This window comes from Vigna unguiculata, chromosome 4 (genome assembly GCF_004118075.2).
Source record: "Vigna unguiculata cultivar IT97K-499-35 chromosome 4, ASM411807v1, whole genome shotgun sequence".
NCBI lineage: Eukaryota > Viridiplantae > Streptophyta > Magnoliopsida > Fabales > Fabaceae > Vigna > Vigna unguiculata.
In genome coordinates this window covers 40,104,000-40,110,508 of record NC_040282.1, presented here as the reverse complement: position 1 = coordinate 40,110,508, position 6,509 = coordinate 40,104,000, and positions in this window count along the sequence as shown.

Sequence of the window (6,509 nt, the reverse complement as noted above, 5' to 3'; positions counted from 1 at the left end):
TATGATGAACAGAAGCAAATTAGGGTTGGCAAAGATGGGTTGTGAAATCTGGAAAAGACAATATCACAAGGATCATAACCCATTAGGAGAGGTGGGTCATGAAAGCATGCTCTATTCCCATTACTTTCCTTCTCAAAATAATTAGGTCAAATGTGTGGAAGGATCCTCAAGAATAGAGGGACTATTATTTTACCAGCTAAGCTACACCTTCTTCCTTTAATTTCTTGTTTTTCCCAACTAAGGATAGTGGGAATTTTCTAGGTGGGGTGGATCTTCATGCTGCTTTGCCTTTAAAAAAAGATCTTATCGATTTTTATTCATCCAACTTCTTGTCTACATTTCATAAACATGCTCGTGATCAATAATGGAGATTTTGTTTGTGTTACATGATCAAACCTTTAATTACTAGTGTTTTCCACACGTTCATAATTATCATTTTCAATCAATTTTTCATTTTTTTAGCAACTATTTCTGATACACTAATATATATTAAAAATAATAATTTATTTGCTTTCATTCTATTTTTCCATCATTTAATGTTTCTACCCGAATTTCTTATGCAAACAAGTTTTTTTTTTCGGAGTCTAGAATGGATTTTTTTGATGTTATATTTTGTTGAACATTAAACACTACTAAAAATTCTTATATTACATGAGAATTTTCTTGCATATTTATTTAAACAATTTGTAAGAAAATATTTTTTCCTTCTATTTTTTATAAGAATTTTAATTGACAGATAATTCTTTCGTGGTTAATTATTTTCTACAAAATTATAAAATTCGTAAGTATTTTCTACAAAAATTGTTGTGAAAAGTATTTTATACAAAAATATTTCACAAAAACATTGACAACAATTTCTGCAAAAAAAAATTCATAAAAAAATTGTAAGTATTTCTTGAAAAAAAAAATCAAAACAAAATTAACATAAAATATGAATTTTTTATAGTGAAAAATCTATTAATATTAGTATATTAAAAAATAATATATTTTAAAACATCAAAACTAATATTTATTATTATATTTTAAAAACACGACAGAAAAATAATATAAAAAAATTTAACAGAGGATCCAAATCCCTCGAATTTCTTTTCAATAGTGGAATTTTATAATTTAAAAGTTTTCATTTTTTTTCTAACAAGTGAAATTGGACTATAGCTAGATTTGAAGATCAAATAACATGAAATCATTTTAGTTTAATTCATGGTATTGAATTTGAACCAGTTATAATATAAAAAAGAGTTGTGTTCCTCGTACCTTTGTTTTACTTTAGTAGGGGGGAACACGATGTCTTTTACATATATACATACGTGAAGTGTTTAGAAGAAAAAGTTAAATTGGTTTCTAACTACCAATTAAATCTCTTTTTTTCTAGTATAGAATGGAACAAGTGACTTCATATATGTTATGCACCATAAATTGGTATTATTCTATAAGTTGAAGACAGTCCAACATCAAGAGAAAAGCTTTGATTGAGAATTTTTCATTTTCTTGATGAAAGTTTATTTATTAAAAAAATACATAAATGAATTGATATGATTATTTGAAGGGAGAAATTAGAAAGATTTAACATCAATAAAGGTGTGAACGAATTGATATATAAGAAAGTAAAACATTATTTTTAATCTAAAATTTTAACATGACATGTTTATGGATTTTTTTATGGGTTAAATATGTTTTTAGTCCCTTAAGTTTTAGTGAATTTTGGAATTAGTCCCGTTTGAAAATTTTATACCAATTTAGTCTTTCAACTTTAGAAATGCGTGAATTTAATCCTTTTTACCAAATTTTGTTAAGTTTATTTGACATTTTAAATGTATTTTATGATAATATTTGAGTTAACATTGAAACGAAAATGTATTAAACGAGGTAAATAATTCAAATATTATCATGAAATACGCTTGAAATGTCAGATAAATTTAATAAAATTTGGTTAAAAAGACTATATTCACGCATTTTTAAAGATGAAAGACTAAATTAGTCAAAAATTTAGAAGAGGGACTAATTCCAAATTCCACTAAAACTTGAGGGATCAAAAACATATTTAACCTTTTTTTATTTATATAACTTATCTTGCTCCTTTCTATTTAATGTGTGATTCACTTTTGAAGATTCCACATCCATTAAAGCTAAAGTGAATTTACACATAAGTAGATGTGAACTCATCTTACAAGTTGTTTTTGTAGAATTAGGTTACACTTTCACTTCTTAACATCAAAGTCATTGAAACTTATTGTAACGAGATTTATTATTTGTTGGGTATATAGTATCACCCACTATCGAACTATCATTAGTCTAGTCCCACACTATGTTAGGAGAGCATATTGAAAAACTCTATCGATTAGAGATAATAAAATTTACAGAGATACAAATCTCACTTTACAAATTATTTTTGTAAAAATTATTTTTGTAGAGTTAAGTTTCACTTCTTAATACCGAAAGCTTTATAATTAGTTTTACTTTATTTAAGAAATATTGTCTTTTGTAAAAGATATATATAGAGTCTTAGGTAGGACAAAAAAAAGAATGAAAGTGGTTTCTATTTGAAGTCACTATCTTTATTTTATGTATAGTAATACACATGGAATGGGAACCTTTTTAAGGTCTATCTCTAAGAGTTTAGTGTGATCTCTATCGACCATTATTTCTTTCTTATTTCTCTCATTTGATTTCTTTTAATATAAGATGAAGAGAATCCAAGACTAAAACAAAAGTTTTAATTTTGTTTTAGTGAAAGTATATTTTATGTATATAATTGAGGTGACATATATTGAACAATGATAGTAATAAAGATTAAGAGTGCATGCATTAAGAGGTAAAGAGTTCTCACATATTGAGACATAGTTCTCAATTCAAAGTCTTGTCTTGTCCCTTTTCTCTCTGTTCCCCATTGCCACTTTCATCACTCTTTGCCCAATTTGATGCCTCCATTGAAGCCCACACTTAGCTGTGTTCTTCCAAAAACCACTCACAACCACAATAACTCATTATAATTACCTACTACCTTTAGGGTTTAGTTTTCATTCATCATTAATCCCTCTATTTAAGAATATAACTAAACATCTATAGTAAGATCTTCTTTTAATTTATTTTTTTTCAATTCACAATGGAACTTGGCTATAATATTGTTGAAAACTTTTTCAAGGCTGAGTTTTATTCTTTCCAACATAATTTTAATTTAGGGTTAAATATGTTTTTGGTCCCCTAAGTTTCAGTGAATTTTGGAATTAGTTCATCTTCGAAATTTTATATCAATTTAGTCTTTCATATTTAGACATGCGTAAATTTAGTCCTTCTTACCAAATTTTGTTAAGTTTATTTGACATTTTAAACGCATTTTATGATAATATTTAAGTTAACATTGAAGCGAAAATGTGTCAAACGTTGTAAACAATTCAAATACTATCATGAAATGCGCGCTTGAAACGTCAAATAAACTTAACAAAATTTGGTAAAAATGACTAAATCCACACATTTTTAAAGATAAATGACTAAATTGGTATAAAGTTTCGAAGATTGACTAATTTCAAATTTTACTGAAACTTGAGGAACCAAAAACATATTTAACCCTTTAATTTATATTTGAAGTAGTATTTTACTTCTAATATTTTTTTTTTCTTGTAAATGTTGAATCGCTATCTTTACAACACTTGATAATATTTATATATTTTTAAGCCAATGGAGATGGCTAGCTGTCATGTACTTTGCGCATGACAATAGAAAAAACTTTTCTTCCTTCAAAACACTAATTGTGGGTGCCAATGAATCATGCTTCAAAAATAAAATAAAATAAAATAGTAAGCTGAAAATGGATTATTTCAAACCTTGCATTATTGATGTCACAGGACAAAAATTAAAAATATCAAAATTAGAAAATCTTGGTTATACACAGTCATATAATAATAACCATCAACATTAAAGTTTAATTAATAATCATTTAGATCTTGTTGTAAATGGTTAAGAGTAAAACGTAAAACTTATGCAAGATTTTAGAAAATTATTTGACTTTTTTAAATGTTCGCATTACATGTAATTTAAAAAATTCATGTGTAGTTACTCTTCTCACTTTCATATTTTTAAACCTTTTGCTTCATCCGGTCTCAGAATTACTATCTCATATGATTCGAAAAACTTATTCTAAAAAACTTGTTTCAAAATACTTACTCCGAAAAACATCTAATGTATTCCAGAAATCTTGTTTCATAAATTGTTGAGATTCTTGTTACAGAAATTTTGAAAATTTTGTTCGAAAATATTTCCAAAATAGATATTCTATAAGTCAAGCTATGAAGGATTATTGAAGGATATAATGGTTAATTTAAGAAATTATAAAGGTAAAATTAGTAATTCTAAGGTTGCAGTAAGCAAAACCCGACACAAATGATAATAGGACACTTTCTTTTTGCACATCCTTAACTTCTTTCCTGCACCTTATAATTTCTTTCCTATATTAATCTAAAAATTATTTTTTGAGTTTTGAATTGAATAATTTAAAATTCATTTATATTTTTTAACAAAAATATTTTTAATTGTACAATCTAAAGTCAAAATAGCTTTTAGAATGTGTAATTCAGAAATTAATTTTGAAAAAGTAAATTACAGATTCATGATCTATAAGTTATTTTTTAGTTATAAATTTAGAATCCTAAAGCTATTTTTTACTTCTAAATTTATGTAATTTGAAATTATTTAAAAAAAAATCTGAATTATATAATTAAAAAAAAATAATTGTAAAATCTTAAAAAGTAGTATGAGAAAAAAAAATGAGTGCAGGAAGAAAACTGTGGAGTTGCATGAAGAAACCGCTTGACAATGAATCACAACATGGCTAAATGATTCACAAAAATAACCCAAAGACATCTCCCTTCACCTCCAAACAGTTATTCTACACTTCAAAAATATTCTTAAATTCTCACTTTATCTTAAGTTAAAATATATTTTCTTTTTTTCTCTTTCCTATTTAATGCAGAGTAATTGAACCCCACACTCAAATTCCACCAATGTCAGCATTCAGTTTCTGTTTGAAATTTTTTTTTTTTGTCTCTTAAAGGATGTCAAAACATTTGGTGCTTTTTTTTTTTTCTCAAATCCAGTGAACGTTGACGTTCGGTTCTTGTTTGTTTGTTTTTTTTTTTTTTACGGATGTCAAGATTCAATATTTTTTTAGGGTTAAATATGGTTTTTTTTTAAGTAAAATTTAGAATTAGTCTTTCATCAAAACTTGTTTATTTTTAAAAATACGTGAATTTAATCTTTTTAATCAAATTTTGTTAAATTTATTTAAAGTTTCAAATGCATTTTATGATAATATTTGAATTATTATTAAAATAAAAATGGTTCAAACGATGTAAACAATTCAAATATTATCATGAAGTACACTTGAAACGTCAGATCTGGTTTAAATGACTAAATGTACACATTTCGAAAAATAAAGAACAACTAAATTGATCAAAAGTTTCGAAGAGATCAATTTCAAATTTTACTAAAACTCGAGGAACAAAAAACATATTTAACTTTTCTTTTTTACAAATGTAAACATTTATAGTTGTTTTGTTTTTTTATACGTAGATTTATTGTAATTATTCTTTTTCATAATTATTTTTAATTTATTTATCATTTTTATAATTTTGTTTTAATTATTTAAATTTAGTAGAAAACAATTGATTCAGTTTTAGGGTTTTTTAAATAATTTAATATCTTTTGTAAAAGAAAAAAAAATTAAACAAATACCAGATATTCACATTCATACAAATCGTAACCGGGTATAAACATGTGTTATCCGTTGTGTAACTATTTTTTTAATTTATTTTTATTTTTTGTAATTAATTTTTGTTCATAATTATTTTTAATTTATTTATTATTTTTATAATTTTTTTTAATTATTTAAATTTGATAGTAAACAATTAATTCAATTTTAGGGTTTTTAAATAATTTAATTACAGAAAAAAAATTAAATAAATATCGGATGTCTAATACAAATCTTCACCAGAAGCAGACATTTCTTAGGGCGATGCAGATAAATTAGAAGATTAAGAGTCGTGACCAATATTTATTAAAAAAATATTAGAAAAATTATTTAGATATTGGTTTATGAAATTAGATTTTTGAGGTTGGAAGTTAATTACTTAATATTTCTTTGTTAAGTTAGTTATTGTTAGTATTATAATTATGTAAAAATATGATATGTGAGAATATTATATTTTATATCATATTTTGTATATTTATAACTTGACAGAAATAGTTTTATGCTTCTACAAATTTTCAAATGCAATGAAAGAATTAGAGTTTTGTGGTTTTTGGATTAAAAAATTATTCTGTATTGATTTTTTTTTTCAATATTAAATTTCAAGATTTCTAAACTTATGTGATGAAAAATAAATTAAGAGAAATGTACATCAAAATTAATCTCAACAAAATCTTGTTGTTATGTTTCTTTGTTCAAGAGATTGCAATCAGTATAATAGACAATATTTATGCTGTAATTTTTTCTTAGTTAGAACATGACCATATTA